Here is a 27,742-nt window from a genome sequence, read left to right as displayed (position 1 = left end):
AACATTCCTCATGGGCTCTCAACCCAAATATCCCGTCTTTCTCCTCTGCTGCATCTCCTTTCAAAACATACCATCAGACAGTAAAGAACCTGCCTGCCAATGCAGGAGCATTAGGTTCGACCCTTGGGTTGGGAAGATCCCTGGAGGAGAGCATGGCAACCCACTCCAATATTCTTGCCTGGAGAATCCCATGGACAGAGGAGCCCAGCGGGCTACCGTCCATAGGGTCACAAGGAGGTTGGACATGGCTGAGTGACAATAACAACAAGGGAGCTGTCACAGTGGAAAATCTTACATCTGCGCTTCATAAAACACGCACAGCATTTCAGATTGCAGCAAATCATGGTGTTCCTTCATTTCTCTTTTATCTCTCATACCGTTGGCAGGAAATTTCCTCCAAATGGCCACTAAAATGTAGAGAGCCCCATAGTGGTTAATTTTCCTGGTTTATTATATTCATTTTCAGAAAATGAAAGAATGAAATATTCAAGAAACATTACATTTTCAGTAGAGTGAAAAGCACTTAGACGTGAAAGACATTTTTGGTACCAAAGTAGAAATCCACTTTTCTATCTCAATGTGACACAGGAGATTTAGAAACAGCCCCCTCTGGTCATCTCACTTGGAACAATGAAGTCAGCGTGGTGTTTACAGGAGGAAAAGAGGGTGGAAATGATGGATTACCGTTTGCGGGAATAGGATTCAATTCTGTGATCATAAAATGTCTAAGACAGCCACCGACTTATTGACATTATTAAGGGCTCAGGTTTTTACCAACTGTTAACACAATTCATACCAAACAATTCCTCCTATGATAAAAAAAAAAAATCCAGAACTAAATGCAATTATCTCATTGTTCATTCTGAGTGAAACTTTATCTTTGAATTTTATGGTCAGACTGATCACAGAGAAACCACACTTCTACTATGTTGGTGACCCTGATGGATAATCTTTTTATCTGAGTTAATTTATTATTTTATTACAGCACTTTGATGGCATATATTGGGATTTCAAAGCTTTTAAGCATCTACATTTGCCAACTGCTATATTAAACTAAAAGACTAGGCACATTTCTCAAAAGACTCTTTATTTTCCTAAAAGCTAATTGTTACTGCCCCAAATTACAGCAGTTACCTCTGTAGTCAAATATCTTCTGTAATACCCTAGCTTATGAGCCTTGTAGTTAAAAGTGGAAATATTCAACTAAATTCAGTGATGGTAATATTTAATCTGCAGTTTAAACAACAAAAAGAAGTTTAATTTCAGATATTTAACATGCAATCAAACCCATTGTATGCTGCCCTTTCAAAAATGCTTTGAGGATATATATCAGGCATGTGCGTGCGTGCGTGCTAAGCCACTTCAGTTGTGTCCTAGTCTTTTCGACCCTATGGACTGTAGCTGGCCAGGCTGTTCTGTCTATGGGATTCTCCAGGCATGAATATTGGAGTGGGCTGTCATGCTCTCCTCCAGGGGATCTTCCCGACTCAGGGATCGAATCCCCATCTCTTACGTCTTCTGCATTGGCAAGTGGGTTCTTTACCACCACTGCCACCTGGGAAGACCATATCAGGCATACTTTAGCAAATAAGAAAAACAAAACATCTCACCACATAGCTGTCATTAAAGATATTTAAAATATGTATTTTTAAAAAAAGCAACATCAAAAGAGATCCCTGGTTGATTTCATCTTCAAATGACTAACATATTTTGTTCTTGGAGAAGCAGTAGACTACGATGATAATTTATTTTGAGAGAAGTGGCCTCATAAAAGTGAAGAAGGAAACAGAACAGGCTCTATCTTGAAAGCAGGACTCCATCTTGGGCCGGACTGTGGACTTTGAGCTATATGTCCAGTATCTATGGAGATGATATACCAACTGGAAAACCAGGCCCCTGGAAGGAAGAGCCCCAGGGCTCTCTGTTGCCTAAAAAAAATACCCTAATTAATAGCCTAATTATCTGTGTAACCGAACAGAATCATACATTCTATAATGCTTACTGGGGTATGACCACAGGCCTATTGATAATTGTCCACTGTTAACTACCTAGGCTTAAGGCATATGATCACGGTTAACTTTGATTGTATCTTTCTTTTTCCTTTGTTCAGACTAGTTTCAGGGAACCATATACATTTAGGGTATATAAGGTTTTCACAAATGCTGGTCGGGGTCCTTGGCTAAGAGGAGACTCTGCCTTGGGCCCGCCGGTGTAATAAACTGCACTCCACTATCTGCATTGCCCTTCTGAGTGAGTGTGTTTCCTGGAACATGTGGCTACAACAAAAGGGCTTCTGAATAGGAAAAAGTCCTTTTAATGATTAATCCACTTGCCTCACTCCTCCTAAAAGTTTTACTGTCACATTTAAGGTTTCATGAAAATGAACTTTATAAACATTAAGTCAGTTCTTCTACAAGCTTCAGGTGTAATTACTGAACTACCTTTTCCATCCTTTGAACACATTTGGGGCAGGGAGGGAACCTCCGTCATACAGAGGAGGTCCAACCTCTTGTCTTTTCCCCTGTGAAACACGGCTAGTAAAGGTCTGATTTGGAGACTGGTGAACATGCCTAGGCTTGCTGGTTTTTCTTTCATATAGAATTGAACTTGCATCACTGTTAGCATTTCCCTCCTATTTTCTGGTTCTGGTGGAAACAGACACATTTATCTGCAGCCTCTCCTCCAAATGGAAATTTTTTTTCAACCTTGTCTAACAGGAGAGTCTCATGTGATCATTTCTTACATTTTAATAAATAATTACTTATGTATCTGAAAGCACTGAGGACCACACCTCTGAACAATGCATTTTCCCCCAACCCCACCCTTTGCAACTGCCACAGATGCAGCAGGCATATTTGTAAAAGGGATGTAATTTTTTCCCTATTGAGAAGCTCTACTATAAATCTGCTGTCATCTGTGCTAGGCACTTTGCCCACACCAAGACTATGAGATCAGATTTAATTTTCCAATCACAGTCCGTGCATGTCTGATTCATGGCTTAGCATGTAACTACCATGCTGTTCACTATATGGTACTTAACATGACCAGGCTTCCCTCGTGGCTTAGACGGTAAAGCATCTGCCTGCAATGAGAGAGACCTGGGTTCGACCCCTGGGTTGGGAAGATCCCCTGGAGAAGGCACTGGCAACCCACTCCAGCATTCTTACCTGGAAAATCCCATGGTCGGAGCAGCCTGGTAGGCTACAGCCCACGGGGTCACAAAGAGTTGGACACGACTAAGTGACTTCACTTTTACTTTCAATGTGACCATGGTCTATGAAACTCCCTAAACTTTGCGTTCCTCATCTATAAAATTAGGAGGAGTTGGATAGATGGTTTTCATAGTTTCTTCACTTTGAATTCTCTTATCTTGGTATGTGGGCAACCCGCAAGAGCCTGTTGAAATCATAATCTCAGGTTCCAGCCTGAGCTAGGGAAACAGAATCTGCACATTTAACATGGTCCCCAGGCAATTTTTTAAAAAACTGTGAAGTATAGTCCATTTTCAATATTATATAAGTTACAGATGTATAATACGTTGTTGTTCAGTCGCTAAGTCATGTCTGACACTTTGTGACCCCACGGACTGCAGCATGCCAGGCTCCCCGGTCCTTTGCTACCTCCTGGAATTTGCTCAAATTTTTAAAGGTTACTCCATTTACAGCTACTATAAAATATTGGCTATATTCCCTGTGATGTATAGTATATTCTTGTAGCTTATTTTATACCTAATAGTATGTACCTTTTACTCCCCTACTCCTATATTGCCCCTTCCTTCTTCCCTCTCCCCATGGTAACCACTAGTTTGTTCTTATTTTGAAGTCTGCTTTTTTGGGGTTATATTCACTAGTTCATTGCATTTTCTAAATTCCGCATAGAAGTAACATCATATAGTTTGTCTTTATCTGACTTATTTCACTTAGCATGGTACATCTGATCCCAGGCCAGTCTTAAGCACATTATAGTCTGACCACTGCTATAAGGTGTATCTATACAAAGGCATCACTGCACAATGGCCTCAGCATCCCCTTCACAGAAGACAGGCCTCAAAACAAAGCAAGGTGTCAAAGCTAAGTATGGCCCAGAAACCATGTCGCAGAAGAAACCTGGCTGCCAACGCACCTTCAAGGCATGTTCATAAACCCAACCCACCCTATTGCCTTCAAGCTACCATCATGATAAAATTTTTCTGAACCAGAAAACTGCAGGAAAGACTAGTTATGAATTTCTCCCCCCACCTTTTTTTTTTTTTTTTTTTTTGCCAGACTGTTTGTCAGGCAGGAAATTACATAGGAGCCAGAGCAGGAAAGTGTTCAGGAAACAGGTTATTATTATTCAGATGCTGAGAAAAAGAATGTACTTAAAAACGCAGAGGGCACCAAAGGACATCCTTCCTTTCTGCGCTCTCCCCTAAGACCGAACGAACTTACCTCTAAGCATGGACTGCCCTGTAGTTCAATGGAGCAGAATTTGTCTAAAATTCGATCTGGGGGAGAACCTTTGTGGTGTCCAGTTGATTGCTGGGCAAGGCTGGGAGGTTAAGATCACTGTGGGGCTCCTGTGCAACTGTGTCCAGCTATAACATCTTTTTTTGTTATCTTTTAAAACTGTTACTTTACTTATAGAGGAAAACAACAGAATGGGAAAGATTAGGGATCTCTTCAAGAAAATCAGAGATACCAAAGGACCATTTCATGCAAAGATGGGCTTGATAAAGGACAGAAATGGTATGGACCTAACAGAAGCAGAAGATATTAAGAAGAGATGGCAAGAATACACAGAAGAACTGTACAAAAAAGATCTTCACGACCAAGATAATCATGATGGTGTGATCACTGACCTAGAGCCAGACATCCTGGAATATGAAGTCAAGTGGGCCTTAGAAAGCATCACTACAAACAAAGCTAGTGGAGGTGATGGAATTCCAGTGGAGCTATTTCAAATCCTGAAAGATGATGCTGTGAAAGTGCTGCACTCAATATGCCAGCAAATTTGGAAAACTCAGTAGTGGCCACAGGACTGGAAAAGGTCAGTTTTCATTCCAATCCCAAAGAAAGGCAATGCCAAAGAATGCTCAAACTACTGCACAATTGCACTCATCTCACATGCTAGTAAAGTAATGCTCAAAATTCTCCAAGCCAGGCTTCAGCAATACGTGAACCGTGAACTTCCTGATGTTCAAGCTGGTTTTAGAAAAGGCAGAGGAACCAGAGATCAAATTGTCAACATCCACTGATCATGGAAAAAGCAAGAGAGTTCCAGAAAAACATCTATTTCTGCTTTATTGACTATGCCAAAGCCTTTGACTGTGTGGATCACAAGAAACTGTGAAAAATTCTGAAAGAGATGGGAATACCAGACCACCTGACCTGCCTCTTGAGAAATTTGTATGCAGGTCAGGAAGCAACTGTTAGAACTGGACATGGAACAACAGACTGGTTCCAAACAGGAAAAGGAGTTCGTCAAGGCTGTATATTGTCACCTTGTTTATTTAACTTATATGCAGAGTACATCATGAGACACGCTGGACTGGAAGAAACACAAGCTGGAATCAAGATTGCCGGGAGAAATATCAATAACCTCAGATATGCAGATGACACCACCCTTATGGCAGAAAGTGAAGAGGAACTAAAAAGCCTCTTGATGAAAGTGAAAGTGGAGAGTAAAAAGTTGGCTTAAAGCTCAACATTCAGAAAACTAAGATCACGGCATCCGGTCCCACCACTTCATGGAAAATAGATGGGGAAAGAGTGGAAACAGTGTCAGACTTTATTTTTCTGGGCTCCAAAATCACTACAGATGGTGACTGCAGCCATGAAATTAAAAGACACTTACTCCTTGGAAGGAAAGTTATGACCAACCTAGACAGCGTATTCAAAAGCAGAGACATTACTTTGCCAACAAAGGTTCGTCTAGTCAAGGCTATGGTTTTTCCTGTGGTCATGTATGGATGGGAGAGTTGAACTGTGAAGAAGGCTGAGTGCCAAAGAATTGATGCTTTTGAACTGTGGTGTTGGAGAAGACTCTTGAGAGTCCCTTGGACTGCAAGGATATCCAACCAGTCCATTCTGAAGGAGATCAGCCCTGGGATTTCTTTGGAAGGAATGATGCTAAAGCTGAAACTCCAGTACTTTGGCCACCTCATGTGAAGAGTTGACTCATTGGAAAAGACTCTGATGCTGGGAGGGATTGGGGGCAGGAGGTGAAGGGGATGACAGAGGATGAGATGGCTGGATGACATCACTGACTCGATGGACGTGAGTCTGAGTGAACTCCGGGAGTTGGTGATGGACAGGGAGGCCTGGCATGCTGCGATTCATGGGGTCACAAAGAGTCGGACACGACTGAGCGACTGATCTGGTCTGATTTCTTTGGCTGCACCGGGTCTTTTTGCAGTACTTGAGATTCTTTTGTTGGGGCACAGGGACTCTCTAGTTGTGTCACATGGGCTTAATTGTTCCAAGGATCTTAGTTCCCGTGTTGTTTAATCGCTCAGTCATGTCTGACTCTACACGAGACCATAGACTGTAGCCCGCCAGGCTCCTCTGTCCATAGGGACTTTCCAGGCAAGAATCCTGGGGTGGGTTGCTGTGCCTTCCTCCAGGGGAGGGTCCCGATCCAGGGATTGAACCCTCCTCTCTTGCGTCTCCTGCACTGCAGGCAGATTCTTTACCATTGAGCCACCGGGGAAGCTTGCTCCCTTCTCTAGGTGAGACCTTACCTGTCACTCCTGTTGTGATGGTCTACCCTCAACAGCAGTTTCTCCTCTCATCCACCTCCCACATTTTTTAGATTTCTCCTCCTCTGGTAGACTGGCATAAATATGAGTGCTGCATGAACAGTCATCAGGTTTCACTGATTCTGAGTCAGATTTAAGATAATTTAGACTGCTCTGGATCTTGAGCTCTTTAAATAGTCAATGCTGCCATATGTTCCAACAAGAGGAAAAAATGAGGTATATTATCACAAAGCAATACTGTTACACAAATCTAGTTTTCATTTTGACCTCCCAGCAAACTGGGTCAGTCCTCTTATTTTTAGCTACACTATCAATCCCCAAAAATCTCTCATGGTCTCAAAATTCAGACTCCACTATCTGAGTCGGGGTTTATTTTTCTTTAGTGGTTTCTTGGACATGGATTTTACATGGAGCATGCTTTGTCCACTTATGGCAACAAAGTGTCCCCAGGGAGATACAGACATAGCTGCACGTCATATGTGAGAACATTCCTTATTGCAAGTGATATTTTCCTGAAGCATCATTCGTTTCGCTTAAGACGGAGGATACAGAAGTCCCTTGTCAAGAGAAATTTCCTTTCGACTGTCAAACAACACAGATCAAAGAACTTAGAATTTACCCACGGCAGTCAGAAATCAAGAGATTTCTGATGTCAGTCAGGTTCCCCGGTTTCTAAACACAGAGTGAAGAGTTCCTTTTCATGTTTACTTGTGGAACTTTTGCCAACGTCCTGATTGTATTTCCAACTACATTAGGAGTCTTGGTCCCGCCTGGCTGGGTAGTTGGGAGTCTAAGTAACCCTTCGGGGAAAAATATTCTAAAATGTAGCCTAAAAACCAAGTTTACGTATCACAGGAACAATCTCGTAGTACGCTGTGTTGAGGCTGTGACTCGCATATATAAAGAAATGTCCTTGCTTTGAGAAAATAACCCATGGTGAAAAATTTAGGTGTAAAGGGCCAAGATGTCTGCAAGTTAATTACTTACTTTTTTTTTAAGGTACAAAATTACTAGGTTTTTATTTTTTCCTAGCTTTAAGAATTTTTAAATTTATTTTTGGCTGTGCTGGGTCTTCACTGTTGCATGGACTTATTGTGGTGGCTTCTCTTGTCGCAGAGCACAGGCTCTAGAGCACAGGCTCGTTAGTTGCGGTGCACGGATTTAGTTGCTCCACAGCATGTGGGATCTTCCCGGACCAGGGACTGAAGCTGCATCTCCTGCACTGGCAGGCAGATTCTTTACCACTGAGCCACTAGGGAAGCTCTCCTTTCCCATCTTTTTTGCAACTTACTTTTAAAAAAAGAAATTTTATGCAATGTTTTCAGAACTATTCTTTAAGTCTGGAAGTACATTATTATAAAAAGTTCAGCGACTTCCCTGATGGTCCAGTGGCTAAGACTTAAAATGCAGGAGGCCTGGGTTTGATCCCTGGCCAGGGAACTAGATCCCACGTGCTGTGACTAAGCGTTCACATGCCACAACTAAAGATCTGGCATGCTACAATGAAGACTGAAGATCCCAAGTACCACAACCCAATAAATAAATATATACATAAACCTTCAGTACTATGGCACTAAAACTGTAGTGCCAGCTTTAGCCTGTACATATGTGGGTGCTTTCTTCTGCTTAATATATATAGTGAAGGAATACATATTGATGGTCCAGTGACCACTATACATATAGTGATGGTCCTGTGGTTAGAGATCTGCCTTGCAATGCTGGGGACACCGTTTTGATTTCTGGTCCTGAAGATCTCACATGCTGAGGGGCAACTGAGCCTGTGTGCCATGACTACTGAAGCCCAAGTGCCCTAAAGACTGTGCTCTGCAACAAGCAAGGCCACCACAATGAGAAGCCCATGCACTGCAACCAGAGAGCAGCCCCCTCTCACCACAACTAGGGAAAGTTCGTGCAGAGCAATGAGACCCAATGCAGCCAAAAGTAAACTCTTAAAAAAAACAAATATATGTATATGTATGTATATGTGTATATATAGTGAAAATACATTTATGTACATTAATGTAAGCAGATACAAGCTATATGTCTTCTACAAACTAAGATAAAAATAAATGTGATTTTTATGCCTGCATCCCTTACACAAAAGTTAATTATTTCTTGTGGTCTTCAACACAGCAAATAGCTATCTCTTCACATGCTAGGGGAAAAACTGGCTGTCTTAGGCTAGTTGAGAGATGTATGCTTTTATGGCTAAGCTCAAGGAGTTTCAAAGTAATGATGATTATATGGAATTTCTTTCTTTCAAAATTTTATTTAATTGGCTGCGCCAAGTCTTTAGTTGCAGCATGTGAGATCTAGTTCCCTGACCAGGGATCGAACGTGGGCCCCTAAATGAGGAGTGTGGAGTCTTAACCACTGGACTGCCAGGGAAGTCCCCATAATTATATAGAATTTTTCTCTTCAAACCTCCTCTAGCATAAGGTAGAACTTCACTGTGATTCCTCTTTATATAAAAATGTAGTTTGGTAGTAATTAGCTACAGTCAAATTCAGTGCAAGAAATAGAGAAAATAAAAGAAACAATAATTCACTTGCCACCCCACCAAGAGCAATTTTTAAACAGTTTTTTATTCTTTAGGGAATCAGCTATTTCATCTCATCCCATCATCACTTCATTATTTAATTTTTTATGACTGTGGTCAAGGAGACTGAATTTTTCAGGAATAGGGAAGAAGGCGCCTAGAATTGGAGTTATCAGATTTGAAGACGTAAAGAGATGAAATCACAAGAAATCAATTTCTCTCCAGTTCATTCCACACTATGTATTTCTCAGTTCCCTGGAAGGTTGTTCTGCAGTGGGTCCACTTTATTGTTTGTTTTTACTCCGAAGTCCTCAGCTATATAGTCAATTGGAAACATGAAATAAAACCTGAGGTTTGCTCTATCTGGATCAGTATCACATTTCCTTAAAAAAAATTGCTTAGCTTTTAGTGAGCACAAGAAAGGAGGAGGAAGATTATTTTTACAAAGTACTCAAGTGACAGTTTAACTGCCTGTGAATACATTTTTTATAAATGCACAGTCATTCTGGCAGCTGTATACAGTCTGAGTACATATTTCCCTGAAGCCTTCACTGCAGGTGCTGGGGTGTTCTGGGCACCCACCCATCATGTCCCGTTTTCTCCACCTCGGCTCTGGGCTCTGAACCAACTAAGAGCGAGCAGCTGGAGATGAAAACATCACCTTTACTCCTGAGAAAGGCCAGGCCCTTACCAGTCCATGGGATGCCTTCTTTGGGGACTGAGTCACAAGGGCACAGGCTTGTTATGCTATGTGTAGATTGGATTTCAGCTCCACCTTGTACCCCCAGCTGCACGTGACAAGGGAGGGGGTCTGAATGAAGCCCCTACCGCTGTGTCCTATCCAACCTGCACACTGTACCTGTGGTCCTGTCTGATCTGCGTGCCTGCATGCTAAGTGGCTTCAGTCGTGTCTGGCTTTTTATGACCCCACGGACTATAGCCCACCAGGCTCCTCTGTCCATGGGATTCTCCAAGCAAAGATACTGGAATGGGTTGCCATTTCCCTCTCCAGGGGATCTTCCCCACCCGGGGATCGAACCTGGGTCTTCTGCATTGAAGGCAAATTCTTTACCGTCTGTGCCACCAGGGAAGCCCTGTCTGATCTGCACCCTCTCCCAAACTTGTGAGAGGAATCTTTCTTACTTGGGTAAGAGACATCCTAGGGGGATGAAAGGAATCCAAAGGAAAGGGCAGCTGTGCCCTTCTCAACAGCTAGCAGTCATTCTCTGCTATGCAGAAAAGACAGTGCATGCTAATTGATTCATATCTGATAGATGCTTAATTGACTGAACTCTAAACAGGCATACCTTGCTATATTGCACTTCACAGATACTGTCTTTTTTTTTTTTTTTTAACAGATTGAAGGTTTGTGGCAACCCTGTGTCAAGCAAGTCTTTCGATTCCATTTTCCCAATAGTATTTGGTCACTTTTTGTTTCTGGATCACATTTCAGCAATTGTCACAATATTTCAAAGTTTTTGAAAAATTCTTGGATATTCTTGGATATAATCCAAGTATTATATTTGGATGGTGATCTGTGATCTTTGACAATAGCATTGCAAAAAGATTACAACTTGATAAGGCTCAGATGATGGTTACCATTTTAAGCAAGAAGGTATTTTCTAGGCAGAGTTAAGTACGCTGCATTTTTAGACATAGTGCTATTGCATACAATAGACTACAGCATAAAGTAACTTTTGACATGCACTCCAGAAATCCCCAAATTCACACGACTCACTTGATGGAAATATTCACTTTATTCTGGTGGTTTGGAACTGACCCCACAATATCCCTTAGGCATGCCTATATTTTGAAGGATGTGAAGGATTGGTTAGCAAGGCTGGCTAGCTCATGGTAGAAAGTAACATTTTCAACATTCCTACATAGGTGACTTCACTTCCAAAGAGCCTACGATTTATGCTGATTAGGATAAGGAGCACAGGCAAGTGTGGATAAGACCAGTACAAATCATAGTGGAGGATGCTCTTGTTCCTGTAGACAAGGTATCATGTTTGTAGACATTGAAGCTATTTTGAAAGGTTTATTTATACAGATTAAAAAAACCACACCAGGCCTCTATGCTCTTCTGCACACTGGCCTATTTGTGTTTTAACAGAAAACTCGTTCTGCAGGGAACATTTTTAGGACAGCAATGGTCCTTTATCTCCTGCATTAGAGGACTTTGGGATCCTCTTACAATGCAGGGGAACCAAGCCTGGTGATGGAAAGTGCTTGGCATCTGAGGCTTGGAGATGGGTGGAAAGTGACTGTCTTCAGGGAAGTATTAATAGAGCAGATGAAGTGTGGCTGAAAGGACTCACTTTACAAAAATTAATCTGGAGCCAAGAAAATTAAAATCATTTTATTATTAATTAGTGAGCTCATTAATTTATTTATTCACGCATTCAGCTGTTGAGCAATCCTACCATCTTCCAGGCCAGTGTAGGAAACAACTAAGGCAGTTTTTTATTACTCAAAGCTCAAGGCACCAGAGAAAAGATGGGCAGAAAAGTAATTCGTATACAAATGCTCTGGTAAGGGGTGTGGACAGAGCAAGAAAGAAACAAATTGGGCCTTTGGGGCTGGGATGGTGACATTACAGGTTTGCTAAGGAAGAGCGACTACAGTCCTAGTGGACACAAGTCCATGGACCAAGGTACAGAGGAAGGGGTGCCTCTGCCTGTGGGGACTCTTCTGGTTCCTGGAACACAGGGAGATGAAAAGGGAAGTAGCTTAGACAGGAGCCAAGGACTTGGAATTTGTGGGATATACACAGGGCAAAAGAATACGCTGGCCCGCAGGAAGAATATGCCGTTAGCAAAATACAGACTAAGGGGATTCCATGCGTTGAATGAGTGGCCTGCAGTTGGTTTTTAGGTAAATTATAAAGAAAAGGACAGAGGGGGAAACTGGGGATTATAAAATCCTAAGAAGACATGTTGACATTCAAAAATGGGTGAGATAGTGGGCAAGAATGCACACAAGTGATAAAACCAGAAAGACACTACCGCACGTGATACAAAGAACAAGAAGAGCTACTTTGCAGGTGGTGGGAGGTGTGGAAGGGGATTGTGACCAGGAAAGGAAAAAGGTGCTGTCAGGAGGCTGCTTAATATTTGCATTCTTGACTTGAGTTGTGTCCATCAAAAGAGCACAGACTGGGGGCAGAAAGACAGGTTCTATTTAGACGTGTGGAGTCTGCGATATTCCATATCACGGTGGAGAGGGTTGGAGCCCCTGGAACTATGGTCTGGAGAACGCATGTAAATGCTGCAACAGCCCACAGGGAAGCACGGGAAAGAAAATGGGAGGTTTCCCATCTTCCCAGGTATTTTGGGAAAAAAGTTCACATCAGATTCCCCCAAAGGGATTTATCATGTATTGAATTCTGCTAGATAATGAACAGTCTCATCTGTAGTGAAGTGTCATCACATGCTTAGTGAAAATTCTTTAGAGAATTTTGCCATGGTTAAAAATAACATCAGATGGTGGTTACTGTTAAGAACTACAAAATAAAGAGTTGTAGGTCTTTCCCCTCACCCCGCTCTTAAGTCAAATCATTTCAGTATGAGCACCTATGAGATGATTAAAAAAAAAAAAGCAACCTTATGCAAAGAATGAGTGAGAAAATTGTGTAGGAGATAAAAATAAAGTGGAGCTCTAACCCTTTTGTAATTTACCTTTGAATATGCTCTCCCTTTGGACAATGATGGAGGGTAAAATGGGGCTGTAATCCCTGAGGCCAGCTTTCCTTTGTCACCTGTGAACCAGAGCTGTGTTCCACTGAACATGTTGGAAAATTACCCCAGATAACCATGTCCTCACCATCCTATGCGTGAGACAACTGTTTCCATGATAATGCTGCCTGCTGCCTCTTAAGAGAGATCTTGCCCTAGTCTTTCCTTCCAAACTGTTTCTAATCTCCACACTTTCCAATCTTGGCATTAGATCTCATCCAAGCCCCTGACTTTTTTCCTGCTGAAAATTTACATAGAATTCTAGCAATGTTTTTTCTTCAGAAAAGCTGCTTAAATGTGATAGTTTCATCTCAGCACAGGTAACCTTTTTCTTTCCTCTACCCTGCTCTGAAATAAAAAATAAAAAACTCAGAAATAAAAACAAAAAACAGACTTCATCTTAGATTATGGTATACTGTAGAAAGAGTTACCAGTTTGGTCTCAGATTTCTATTCTCTCTCCCTTTTACACAATCAAACTAAAAATATAACTAGCTTTCTCTGAATATACAGTATTAAAACATGACCATCTTCGATAAAATATAATTAACCTCAAAATTTAAAGCCCTCGACACTAATTACCACAGGTCTCCAACAGCTTATTGTGTGTGCGTTTGTGATGTAAGCAGTCTTTATTTGAATAAACTTTAAGTTTCAACAACAAATTTAAAAATGACTCATATTACAGTGCATTTATACATGTCTTTTCATCTTCCAAGTGTGGTAAACATTAATTAACCCTGGCTAATTAAAACAGTCGTAGTTTACAAATTTACTTATTAATCAGCCTCAAGCAAATGCAAAGCATTTTTAAAAGTCTTTCACAATTTGAACCAATTATATATGGAAAAATTTTTTTTTAATGAAGAGGTCATAAATTAAAAAAAAGAGGTCATCAAAAAACATGCATGCAGTCCTTTGACTTAAATTTGATCATGTTTTAGAAAGAAACTTGGACAATGTTTTGGGATTGTAGAAGTCAAAGGAAATTAAAGATAAAACTGCCTGAGACCTCCCTGGCGGTCAAGTCGTTAAGACTCCATGCTTCTACTGCAAGGGGGCCTGGGTTCAATCCCTGGTCAGGGAACCAAGATCCTGCATGCCTTGCGGTATGCACCTCAAACAAACCAACAAAAGCAACTGCCTGGAATGGGCTGAATTATGTCCTGCCCCCGAAATAATACTGACATTGTAACATCCAGTGCCTATGAATATAACCTTATTTGGAAATGGGATCTTCACAGATGGAATCAAGTAAAGATCCGATCATACTGGTGTAAGGCTCTCAATCCAATATGGCATCGAGAGGACACCATGGGAGTCAGGTGGGTTCTTGGTCGTATGGAGAAGACACAGAGACAAAGGGGAGACGCCGTGTGAAGACAGGCAGAGGCTGGATTGGTGTATCTACAAGCCAAAGGACTGTTGGGGATGGTCGCTAACAGTAAGAACAAGGAAAAGGAACAAAACAGATACTCCTTTAGGGCCTTCAGAGGGAACATGGCCCCAGGGACACTTAAAAATTTTTTTTTTAATTTAATAATTTTTTGACTCTGCTGGGTTTTCATTGCTGCAAGGGCTTTTCTCTAGTTGTGGCAAGTGGGGGCTACTCTCCAGCTGTGGTGTGCAGACTTCCTGTTTTGGTGGCTTCTCTTGTTGCGGACCGTGGGCTCTAGGGTACCCAGGCTCCAGTAGCTGTGGCACGTGGGCTCAGGACTTGCGGCTCCCAGGCTCCGGAGCACAGGCTTGGTAGTTGTGGCACATGGGCTTGGTTGCTCCGCGGCACGTGGGATCCTCTTGGATTGGGGATTGAACCTGTGTCTTCTGCATTGGCAGGTGGATTCTTTACCATTGAGCCACCAGGGAAGCCCCCATAGACACTTTCATTTCAGACTTTTAGCTTCCGGAATGGTGAAAGAATAAATTTCTGTTGTTTTTAGGCCATTCAGTTTACGGTCATTTGTTTTGGTGGTTCTAGGAAACTATAACACTATCTCAGTAAGTGAATACTGGGCCTTCCCCAGTGGCTCAGTGGTAAGGTTTCCACCTGCAATGCAGGAGCTGCAGCAGACACGAGTTTGATCCCTGGATCAGGAAGATCCCCTGGAGAAGGATACGGCAGCCCACTCCAGTATTCTTGCCTGGAGAATTCTATGGACAGAGGAGCCTTGCAGGCTATAGTCCATGGGGTCGCAAAAGAGTCAGGCACGACTGAGCGACTGAGCACACACGGAGAAATCAGTAAAAGAGACAACATTTAAAAATCCATCCAATCAGGGACTTCCCTGGTGGTCCAATGGTTAAGAATCTGCCTGTCATCTCAGGGGTCATGAGTTCTTATCCCTGGTCTGGGACTAAGATCCCACAGGCCACAAAGCAACTAAACCTGCAGGCCACCGCTAGAGAGAAGCCCTCGAGCCACAAAAAAGGATCCTGAGTCACAACCAGGACCTGATGCAGCCAAATAACCAAATGTTAAAAATTCCATCAAATCCTTCTAGGTCAAGGGTAGGCTTTTGATACACCCAAGTGGTTTTATATTTGAAGTTCACAGAGAGAGTGGAAGACTGCTGATGAGAAAACGGATCGCAATGACTTTGGGTAGGAAAGAGGGAAAACTTTTTAATGGCTTCCCTCGATTTTCTGAGGATGTAAGAACCCATATGCACTAAAGAAATGACGGATGAGGCATACTGAGCATGGAGTACACTGGATCTCTCCCAAAGCATGGTGTAGTCAACCGTTACGGAATAGACTGTGTTTCCCCCAAATTCATATGTTAAAGCCCTCACGCTTAATGTGACTCTATGTGGAGAAAGGAGCTCTAAGGAGGGAATTAAGGTAAAATGAGATCATAGGGAGCCCTACGGGAACAGGCCTGGAAGAGAAAGAGACACCAGAGATCTCTCTCTCACTCACATACAGTGAGAAGGCAGCCATCTGCAAACTAAGAAGCGAGGCCTCAGGGGAAATCAAACTTGCCAAGGCTTTGATCTTGGACTGCTAGCCTCCAGAACTGTGAGAAAGAATTCTGTTGTTTAAGCTACCCAGTCTACAGTATTTTATCATGGCAGCCTGAGTGGAATGGACACCCACCTAGTCATATCCAGATCAAAGGAAGATCAAAGGTCAGAACAGCTTTCTCTAAGGGATTTTATTGCTTTCTTCCTTCTTTTTTTTTTTTTGGAAGGGTGATAGCTGAAGATGAGAAAAGGAGGGTAAACTGCCAGTGGGTCACCAAGAATGCGCACTGAATTTCAGGTCCTGCCCCTCTCATAAAAATGACAAGGAAGTGATCTCTGGCAAATGTGAGGCAGTCCAAGGTTGGAGAGAATATGTGACCTTCGGGGCTTTTCATTTTCTTTACTTTTTCTGGCCATTTGCCAAGAAAGTTCTAAAGTATTCTCCTTGACTACCTGACTTCACTCTAGGTGAAGGGAAAAACCCAAATGACCATATCCTCTGTGTCTAAGACATTTGCAGTTATGCCATCTATTCACTCTGGGAGAAAAAAACAGATGGTGCATGATTTCTATGCCAAGTCTCCACAGGAGATTCTTTAAGAAGCAAAAAATATAATTTGTATTCCCTGGTGGCTTAGACGGTAAAGAATCTGCCTGCAATGCAGGAGATCAGAGTTTGACCCTGGGATAGGAAGACCCCTTGGAGAAGGGAACGGCAACCCACTCCAGTATTCTTGACTGGAGAATTCTATGGACAGAAAAGCCTGGTGGGCTACAGTCCATGGGTCGACGACTGAGTGACTAACACTTTTACTACTACTTTCACGATCCAAAAAAATACATACACGGTTGATTAACAGAGCGAGATGCTCTTGGGTCTCATATCTAGAGTTGGTACCCAGTGTTCCTTGTCTCGGTAATTTTTTGCCAATTCTCTAAGAAGACACACACTTCCTGGGCTAGTGTTAGATTCTCTGACAATCCTCCGAAATTAAGCTTTACTATTTGTCACTTAAACTGCTGAGTAAAATGTATCAATAATATAGAAAGTGAAAAATCTAAAGAGGGAAGAAAAGATTCTGGTAGGTAGAATAGTAAATTCACAGTTTCTGAAAGATCAAATAAAAGAGGAAATGGGGAAAATATTGAAAGTGACAGCATTTTCTGACTGGAGCCTGCCCTATGCTTGTTCATGTCTTTCAGATATAGTTAATCAAAGTTAATAAGCCATTTATGCCAATCCCTTTTCACAGCTAATAAGAAGTTTAACGTGGAGAAAGAAAACATAGCCATCAATCCTGTCACACCTAAACAAATTCTCAATGAATTTGAACTTCAAGGTTAATAATGCTTCACTTTAATATTTTATACAATCACTGCTTTGGAAATAAGCACCACCAAAAATCCACATGGTAAATTTACCAGGACATATTAATTTTCCATGACAACAATCGCCATTCTTCTGTGTTCAAGACCAACATAAATATAACTTAAACCTTTAAGAATTCCTTGTATTTTTGCTGTTTCATATAAGCATGCATTTTTAAACTTTTGAATATTTAAGGATCACCTGGGGAGGTAAGGGGCTTCCCAGGTGGCGCTAGTAGTAAAGAACCTGCCTGCCAATGCAGGAGACACGAGAGAAGACCCAGGCCTTTGATCCCTGGGTTGGGAAGATCCCCTGGAGGAGGGCATGGCAAAGCACTCCAGTATTTTTACCTGGAGAATCCCATGGACAGAGGAACCTGGGGGGCTACAAGGGTCACAAAGAGTTGCACACGACTGAAGCAACTTAATTTCTCTTCTCATACCTAAAAGGAGGAACCTCAGGTATAAGTAAACTTCTCCATCAAGAAGGAAAGAAAGCACTGAAGTGTTGAGAAATTGGTTTTCTGACAAAAGGAAGGCAAGAAAAATAAAGCAGACATTTAGCCCATAAATAGCCTATAAACTTGGAATATCTCCCAGGAGGGCCTGAATATTGGATTAAAAAGGAACTCTTCCCAGACCCCACACTTTTCCTGAAACAGCTTTTTTTTTTTCTTTCTTTTTCTGTTTTTCTCATGATAACTACCATTGCCAACAACAGTTTGGAAAATGTTCAGATTGATTCTCAGCAGTAAGTGTTAGTCGCTCAGCTGTGTCTGACTTTTTGTGACCCCATGGACTGTACCCTGCCAGGCTCCTCTGTCCATGAAATTCTCCAGGTAAGACTGGAGTGGGTTGCCATGCCCTCCTCCAGTGAATCTTCCTGACCCAGGGATGGAACCCAGGTCTCCTGCATTGCAGGCAGATTCTTTACCACCTGAGCCACCAGGGAACTGAGGGGGCAACTCCTGTAATTATTACTATTATCCTCAAAACACTTAAATTTGGTTGGTCTGCTTCAAGAATTCATTCTCAGTATTAAAAAAAAAAACTGCAAAGAACTTGTTTTGACAGACAACAACCACCTTAAAAAAATAGGATGAGGCCAGCAACAGTGCATTAGGAAGTATCTCCTTTCTTTTTTATAGAATAACAAAGAAATTGAGAGCTCTAGGGTTATAGGAGACTATTAAATTTTGCAAGGAAAAACAGAGATGGCCTAACAGTTCACTGCTCATTTAGACTTGGAACTTAAACCATTTCCACCTAAGTTTCTTGAAACGTTTTCCAGCCGACATCACATATGGCAATTTCCCTATAATTTTAGGGGCACTGAACTCCAAAATGAGAGAAATATAAACTGAAGAGGAGTCTTGAGAAGGGGAACCCAGCTCTGCTGCATGTCATTTGTCCTTCATAGTTGCTTTAAAGGCTGTGTGTGTGCTGTGTTAAGTATCTGACTCTTTGTGACCCTGTGGACTGCAGCCGTCCAGGCTCCTCTGTCCATGGGGATTCTCCAGGCAAGAATACTGGAGTGGGATGCCACACCCTCCTCCAGGGTGGGTCTTCCTCAGTGGCTCAGACAGTAAACAATCTGCCTGCAATGCAGGAGACCTGGGTTCAATCCCTGGGTCGGGAAGATCCCCTGAAGAAGTAAATGGCAACCCACTCCAGTATTCTTACCTGGAGAATTCCATGGACAGAGGAGCCTGGCAGGCTACTGTCTGTGGGGTTGCAAAGAGTAGGACATGACTGAGCGACTAAGACTTTTGACTTTCCTCCAGGGGATGTTCCCGACACAGGGATTGAACCCACATCTCTTACGTCTCCTGCGTTGGCAGGCGGGTTCTTTACCACTAGCGCCACTGTTTTAAAGGCAGTGATGCTTATTTATAAAACTAGTACTGAGGGGTTTCAAGCCCTCTCCACAGGCGGGCCAGGGTAGCCGGAGGAAGGAATACGGCGAGTATGAGCAAACTCCTCCAGGAGATGGTGAAAGACAGGGAAGGCTGGTGTGTTGTAGTCCATGGGGTCAAAATGAGTCAGACACGACCTAGTGACTGAACAACGGCAACAGTGTCAAATTAGAGAAGACTGTACATTTTAATCAGGGAGAGGCAAGTGGTTCCAAAAGAAGGTTACACTCATCTACTGATCAGGAGCTTAGGAAGTTTCTTTTCACTTAGCTTGCTATGACAGGGTATGGCAGATTTTAAAAATGATCAATTTGATAATTTCAAAAGTTATGTTTTGACTTTTAGTATCTGTGAGAAGGTGTACATCTTTTCATCTAGGACTACTTAGCAACTATGTATCTTCTTCTGAGAAGTGGAGCTGCTGTTGATTAATCAAATATATTTTTTCAATTAGGTTTATGTCAAACACTTTTTGTGACGTATAGTTTTCATCATGTGGATTTAGGACATAACAGTATGGGTAAATCGAAATGGCTTATAGGTGGGCTAGAATAGATCCTCACCTATTTCTTAATTTTTCATAAACTGAATACATTCTAAATCAGTAATTCTTAAAATTCTGCATGCATCAGAGTCACCTAGACAGCTTGTTAAAAGCCACATTGCTAGTTTCTCAGCCCAGCATTGGTGAATCAGGAGGTCAGGGGTGGGACCAGAGAATGTGAATTTCCAGTAAGTTTCCAAGGGATGCTGTGGTTTTCAAGAGCCACAATTCTTCCAACTGAAGACAGGTATTTGTAATACCTACTTGTACCCAGTGATTTGTTTCAAGAGAAATGAATGCAGAAGAAATCTGATTCACACCCTTCAAAGAGCTTATAATTAGCACATGGCAATTAGTTGACATGTACATGGCAAAGGGGGCTTTTCAGGTAGTGTAGTGGTGAAGAACCGCCTGCCAGTGTAGGAGACCTGGGTTTGATCCCTGGGTCAGGAAGATCCCATGGATAAGGGAATGGCTACCCACTCCAGTATTCTTACCTGGAGAATTCCATGGACAGAGGAGCCTGGCAGGCTATAGTCCATGGAGTCTCAAAGAGGCAGACACAACTGAGCAACTGAGCAACTGAGCATGCACACACACACGCATCAAGGCAACAGCAGACACACGTCTAAACCAAATGACCAGTGGACAGATGCTTTGTGCTAATTAAAGTTTTAAGGGAGAGGTAACAAGAGAGTTGGGGTTTTGGAAGCTCAGAAAGATCTCAAAAGGCCAAGATTGGGCAGATGGAACAGCATATTTAAACATATCCAGGGCTGGGTACAAAAGGTCAGCCTTCCTAGAGGCTCATGAAGATGAATAAAGGGGTTAACTATTTACATTTACTTCACTTGTCCAAGTTTATTGTGAGGATCAAATGAGTCTCAAAAAACAGAAAAGAAGAAAGAGAAATAAAGGAAAGCCAGTCTTCAAAAGACACCAGAGTAATAATACAAATTTAGGGAAAAAAATCTGCAAAATCTTTCATTAAATTCTTTTTTCTTTCCTCTTCTATTCTTTTTTCTATATATATTTGAGTGGCAATAAATAAACTGTGTCTTTGCAGTCATGAAAATGATTCTCTCCTCTGGCTTAGGAGATGACTTTATGATGTGCATGATGTGAAGGGCTCCAGCCACTGACATTCGCAGAGCTAAACACTAAGTCAGATCCCTCACAAACGGTTAAGACCTAGCTGAGTATTATTATCTTGTGTTTTCAGAGAAATGTGTGCTTGTTCTGCGCAGAGTAAGCGAATGGCAATTATACAGAAGAAGGCACGTTTGTTGTCAGTTTTCATGCGTTCGCATATGATTTCTAAGCCAATGCAGAATAAAAATGTACAAAAAATCCTGCAAAACGCACAATGCGGCTGACACTAATGTCCTTTATGAATACGTTCACATTGACTTAAGTGTCCAAGGGTGTTGAGTCTTTGAGCTTGGGAAGCATTTATCACTGAGTAACATATGCTAAAAGAGGGCCATTTCTTGTACCCATAATATTTTCAAAGAACAGGTCCTGAAGCTGAATAAACAGCTTCCAAAATCCAGTTTGGTTTAACTTGGCCTCAGCAAGGAGGCAGAACAAATACTACTGGATACACAGACACCAGAATAGATTCGGTCTCTAGTCTTATTAACCAGATGCATGACCTTGGGCAGATTATACTCTCTTTGAACCAGTGAAATGATGGAGCTGAGCCGGTTGAAGACTAGGTTCCTTTCTCCTCTAATTATCTTCAATAAGTGATGAAGGAAGTAAGGAATGGCTGCCAGATGATGCTACCTAATGCCAAGAGACATGCGATCAACATCCCTCAGCTTAATGAGAGAAGCCTCTCCTTCAACTGTGTTTATCCAAAGTCTCCCCAAGCAGATTCCAAATTATTCAGGTATGAAAGATTGTGCCCTATACCTGGAAAATGTCTGGCGATGTGCATATATCTGGAATACGGGGAGAGTGTAATGAATGCTTATTGAAGATCCAACATCCTTGGATTAATTTTTAGATGCCTTTGCTACTCAAAATGGCAAATGATATAAATGTACATAGAGAGCTACTATTATTGTGAAAAATAAATATAACACAAATCTTACTATTTTAACCATTTTAAGTGGTTAAAAGCGGTTTCAGTGGCTTTAAGTATATTTACAATCATCACCACCTTCCATCTCTAGAACATTTTTATCTTCCCAAACTGAAACTCTGTACTCATTACAGATTAATCCCCTATTCCCTCCTCCCCCTAGGCCCTGACAACTACCGTTTTACGTCATCTCTATAAATTTATTATTCTAGATGCCTCATATACAATGGATTGAAAACATGGAAGCTTTCACAAATTTGCATGTCATACTTAAGCAGGAGTCATGTTAATCTTTTCTGTATTGTTCCAATTTTAGTATATTTGCTCCCAAAGTAAGCATCATGTTATACTTCTGAAGCCCTCTAATACTTCCTTGAAATCATTAAGAGTGGTGACCAAGAATTAAGGCATTATCTAGTGACAGCTCAGTGGCAATGATAAAGTTAGTTTTCTTTTTATTTGACTAAAGCAGTTTGATTAGAAAACTCTAATAATGTAATAGTTATAACTATTACCAATGTGTCATATATAAAAATTTTAGGAAACTGATTTTTGGTATCATGGGAAACATAAACAGCAAGAAGTATAAGCTATCAGGTCATGGTCATGAGGTAAAGAAAAAGTTTTAATGTAATAAAGGTCAAAGTATGAATGATTATGTTTTCAAGTCGAGCCCCACCACAATACTTTTCTTATAATGTAAGTCACATCAAAAAGGCTATTTCAAAAAGGCTATTTTGGCAACTTTCCTTTCTATCACATATGCTGACTGTCATTTGAGTGTGCGTGCGTGCATGCTAAGTCGCTTGGGTTCTGTCCAACTCTCTGTGACCCCATGGATTGTAGCCTGGCCACCAGGCTCATCTGTCTGTGGAATTTTCCGGGCAAGAATACTGGAGTGGGTTGCCATGCCCTTCTGCAGGCGATCTTCCTGACGCAGGGATTGAACCCATGTCTTTCATGTCTCCTGCACTGGCAGGCAGATTCTTTACCACTAGTGCCACCTGGGAAGCCCATCATTAGAGAGCAAACCCATTTTCATTATTTCAAGCCTCAGTCGTCATCAACAAAATGAAGGCAGGTTTTTCCCAAAGAGTCACTCATTTAGAACTTCAAACAGCAATTTCTCTATGAATGTCTCCCATCTTTGCCCCAAACCTAGAATGTGAAATTTGGTTTGCTTCTAAATAAAAACAATCTCCTAAATAAAAAGAGTATAAAATGCTAATAAGTATAATCATATTAATATGAAATGTTCCCTGTGGCACTCCCAGATCTCTACTCTTCATGCCTCGGGAAATTCTTTATAACTTGGCAAAGCTTCAGAAGCAACTAGCTACAGCCCCAGCTTCCCCTTCACTCTGCCAGCCTCTGAAAGAGAAGGAATGAATTGTTTGCCAAGGCAGGCTGGCTGGTTCAGCCTCTTGCTTCTGAGAGGTGTGAAACTTGCAGCTGGCCCTTCTTCCTTCTCTCAGATGACAGTGTCTCTGGTCTCTGTTGACCTTAGGAGCAGCTTTATCAAGTTCCATATTTAAGAGGAAGCTGAACACACAACTCCTCTATTTGCTCAAAGGGTATGGGCAGACTCGTCTCAATACCACACAGACCAAAAACAAAGATACAGAGACATGCGAAAGATAAGACAAATGGTCACTATTTGGTGTTCCACAGAAATAATGAGATTTAACTCATGCTTTTATGAGCACATGTAGTCATAAATATATTTATAAAAATTTTTAAAACATTAAATAGTCCATTTTCAATCCACTGTCTTAGATCAATGGATCTGCAATAGTAGTTGAAATTAAGTAACATCCTGACTTTGGTCTTTTGACCACTTTCTCACCCCAAGTCCAAAAGACTCTGAATAGCATGATGATTCATATGATGTCAGCATTGCTTTGGACTTATGCCTCATAAACAGGAATGGGTTAATAGATCTCCTTTTTTTTTTTAAAAAAGGTTTCTTTTTGAAGTGGACCGTTTTTAAAGTCTTTATTGAATTTGTTACAATATTGTTTCTGCTTTATGTTTTGGTTTTTGCCACAGGAGAGGCATGTGGGATTTTAGCTCCCCGACCAGGGACTGAACCCACATGCCCTGCATTGGAAGGCGAAGTTTTAGCCACTAAGCCACCAGGGAAATTCCCGATCTCCTACTTTTGATGAGACATTATACTTTACTGTTTATTACTGACTTTATAAAGCAGACCATAGCATAGATGGCAGGAGAAGAGTTAAGAAAAAGTAACAGAGCTTGGGCTTCCCTGGTGGCTCAATAGTAAAAGAATCTGCTTGCAATGCAGGAGACAAAGGAGACCCGGGTTCTATCCCTGGGTCACGAAGATCCCTTGGAGGAGGAAATGGCAACCCACTTCAGTATTCTTGCCTGGGATTTTCCAAGAGTCCGACACGACTGAGCACGGCACAGCAATGGGGCTTATTCAGGGAGCACACTGCAAAATTGGTTTCTGAGTTATGAGCAAGAGGCAAATTAACATTCCTTCCAAACTCTTTCTCACATGTAAACACATTCATCTTTTTTCGAGTTAGACTCTGTGGAAATAAATTTCAAAATTAATCTCAATTTGAATGCATCTCTATATTCACAGCAGCAATATCACTACCACTTTTCTTCTCTTTCAAAATATGAACCTTGAAGGCAGCTGGTTGTGAAAGACAAGATAGCCAGACCTTGTTCTCCAGTGTAACATCACTGGTTGTTCCCCAGAATCTATCCCCCCGCCAATAAAAAATCAGACACATCTGCTGCAGGGTTCCCCGCCAGAAACAGTCTAGGAGCCTCTACTGTGGTCTGACTTCACCTCCCAATCATTTTAGTTAAGAATTCTTCTTGAATTTTGATTCAAATTACAGGGCCATGCATAAGAGCTGGTGAGCTCAGGGAACACCCTGGAATTGCACCAGGGATCATCACAGGCAGCCGCAGAGCTCGGGGTGGGAGGCAATGCGTCAGGTTTCATCCACGTGGTTGAGGCACGCACGCACACACACACGTGCACACGCACACACATCAGAGGATAGCATGGAAACAGACAAAACACACCAATGTGTCCGTGTGTCATAGTCATCATGATTTAAGGAAAAGTTCACATAGAAATTTCCTTGCATCTCAGGCAGGTTTGGGATAAAGGGTATCAGTGTGCTAAATCAATTTTCCTGCTGCTTCTAAAGCTTAACCCTCCTGCATGGGAATACAGAGGAATCATCTCATAATGGATATCTCTTTAGGTAGTGACAGTGTTTTAAAACTTCATTTAAAAAATTACAATAAAAACAGAAGGAAATGAAAAGGAATCAGATTCTTTACTCATGTAGGTTATTACAGAACACTGAGAATCTGAAATAGAATGAGTATATGTATAACTGAATCATGCTGCCGTACACCTGAAACTAACACAACATTGTAAATCAATTCTATTCCAATGGAAAAAAAGCCAAAAAAATTTATAATAAGAACACTGCCTGAATTGACCTACAGATTCAAGGTAATCCCTATTAAAATTTTGACTATCTTTTTTCTTGTAGAAAAAAGGAGAAAAGACTCTGAAATTCATATGGAAAAGCAAGGGACCTCAAACAGTCAAAGCAGTCTTGAAAAAGAACAAAGGATGACTCACAGCGCATGACGTCAAAACTCATTACAGAGCTACAGTAGTCAAAATAGTGCAGTCCATGAAAAATCCCTACTATTACAACAATAATATGGATGTACATATAGAGCAAAGGAACAGAACTGAGAGTCAAGAAACAAACTCATACGTCGCTGGTCAACTGATTTTTGACAAGAGTTCCAAGACCACTTAAAATAGAAAGAACAGTTTTTTCAACAAATGGTGCTGGGACACTGGATATCCACATGCAAAAGAATGAAGCTGGATCCTTACCTCACGCCACATATAAAAGTGAACTCCAAATGAATCAAAGATCTAACTATAAGGGTTAAACTATAAAACTCTTGGAAAGAAACACAGATATACATTTGACCTTGGATCAGGCAATGGTTTTTAGACATAACACTAAAGCATAAGCAATAGAAACAACAAATTGATAAACTGGACTTCATCAAAGTTTTATAATTTTGTGTGTTCACAGGATATCAAAAGAGTGCAAAAAACCTACATAATGGGAGAAAATAGTTTCAAATTATATATTTAACGAGAGGTTAGTCTCCAGAATAAAGAACTTTTGCAACTCAATAATAAAAAGGCATAAAGCCCAATTAATAAAGCAAAAGATTTTAATAGACAGCACTTAGTTATTTAGACTGAAAACATAATCCAGAGAACCACTGCAATGGCATAAAATAAACAATGTATTTTATATATAAGTCATCTAATGACTGCTAGGGTCCACTTGGATCGCAAGAAATGAGATCAGTATATCACACTATCAATAACCTCAGATATGCAGATGACACCACCCTTATGGTAGAAAGTGAAGAAGAACTAAAGAGTCTCTTGATGAAAGTGAAAGTGGAGAGTGAAAAAGTTGATTTCAAGCTCAACATTCAGAAAACTAAGATAATGGCATCTGGCCCCATCACTTCATGGCAAATAGGTGGGGAAACAGTGGAAACAGTGGTTGAACTTATTTTTCTGGACTCCAAAATCACTGCAGATGGTGACTGCAGCCATGAAATTAAAAGATGCTTACTCCTTGGAAGGAAAGTTATGACCAACCTAGACAGCGTATTAAAAAGCAGAGACATTACTTTGCCAACAAAGGTCCGTCTAGTCAAGGCTATGGTTTTTCCTGTGGTCATGTATGGATGTGAGAGTTGGACTGTGAAGAAGGCTGAGCGCCGAAGAATTGATGCTTTTGAACTGTGGTGTTGGAGAAGACTCTTGAGAGTCCCTTGGACTGCAGGGAGATCCAACCAGTCCATTCTGAAGGAGATCAGCCCTGGGATTTCTTTGGAAGGAATGATGCTAAAGCTGAAACTCCAGTACTTTGGCCACCTCATGTGAAGAGTTGACTCATTGGAAAAGACTCTGATGCTGGGAGGGATTGGGGGCAGGAGGAGAAGGGGACGACAGAGGATGAGATGGCTGGATGGAATCACTGACTCGACGGATGTGAGTCTGAGTGAATTCTGGGAGATGGTGATGGACAGGGAGGCCTGGCGTGCTGCGATTCATGGGGTCACAAAGAGTCGGACACGACTGAGCGCCTGAACTGAACTGACTGATGTAGGTCACTTGACAACACATTTTCATTTTCTCATAAAATGAGTGGTTCTATTTTGGAAGAGTAACTGTTTTGCTACAAGGGGGCCAAAGATACACAGTTATAGGTAGGCAAATAAACACCAGTCAAAACTATAATTCAGGCAGTAATACTGGAGAAAATATGAGTAAGGAGCTCCGAGACTACTGCAAGACTAAGGGAAGAGCATGTCTTTGGCAATTTATGAGACAAATAGATGTCCTTATATCCAGTACTTTGCCCACCTGATGGAAAGAGCCAACTGACCAGAAAAGACCCTGATGCTGGGAAAGACTGAAGGCAAAAGGAGAAGAGGGCAGCAGGGGTTGAGATGGTTAGGTAGCATCACTGACTCAATGGACATAAGTCTGAGCAAACTCGGGGAGATTGTGGAAGACAGAGGAGCCTGGAGTGCCATAGCCCATGGGTTTGTGAAGAGTCGTATACGACGTAGTGACTGAACAACAGCAACAACTGAATATCCAAATAGTTAAATCATCTCTAAAATAAAAAGTCTACATATACATAAAAGTCATTTCTTATGAAAAACAAAGAGTAAGAGCAGAGCAAGTTACTAGTTGTTTCACTTTATTTTTTGTTGTTCAGTTGCTAAGTCCTGT

General features: G+C 41.4%; 1 protein-coding gene and 1 non-coding gene across 2 annotated transcripts in view; both read right to left on the bottom strand.

Annotated features, from left to right (window-relative positions):
* Nucleotides 1-27,742, bottom strand: part of APP (amyloid beta precursor protein) — a 312,665-nt gene that overhangs the window by 32,826 nt on the left and 252,097 nt on the right.
* Nucleotides 22,128-22,230, bottom strand: LOC138989421 (U6 spliceosomal RNA). Its single transcript, XR_011465722.1, has one exon. It is a non-coding gene; the product is annotated as a U6 spliceosomal RNA (small nuclear RNA).

The sequence above is a fragment of the Bos mutus genome, chromosome 1, assembly GCF_027580195.1.
Source record: "Bos mutus isolate GX-2022 chromosome 1, NWIPB_WYAK_1.1, whole genome shotgun sequence".
Taxonomy (NCBI): domain Eukaryota; kingdom Metazoa; phylum Chordata; class Mammalia; order Artiodactyla; family Bovidae; genus Bos; species Bos mutus.
The sequence above is the reverse complement of the archived record's forward strand: the minus strand, read 5'-3'. Positions and strand labels throughout refer to the sequence as shown.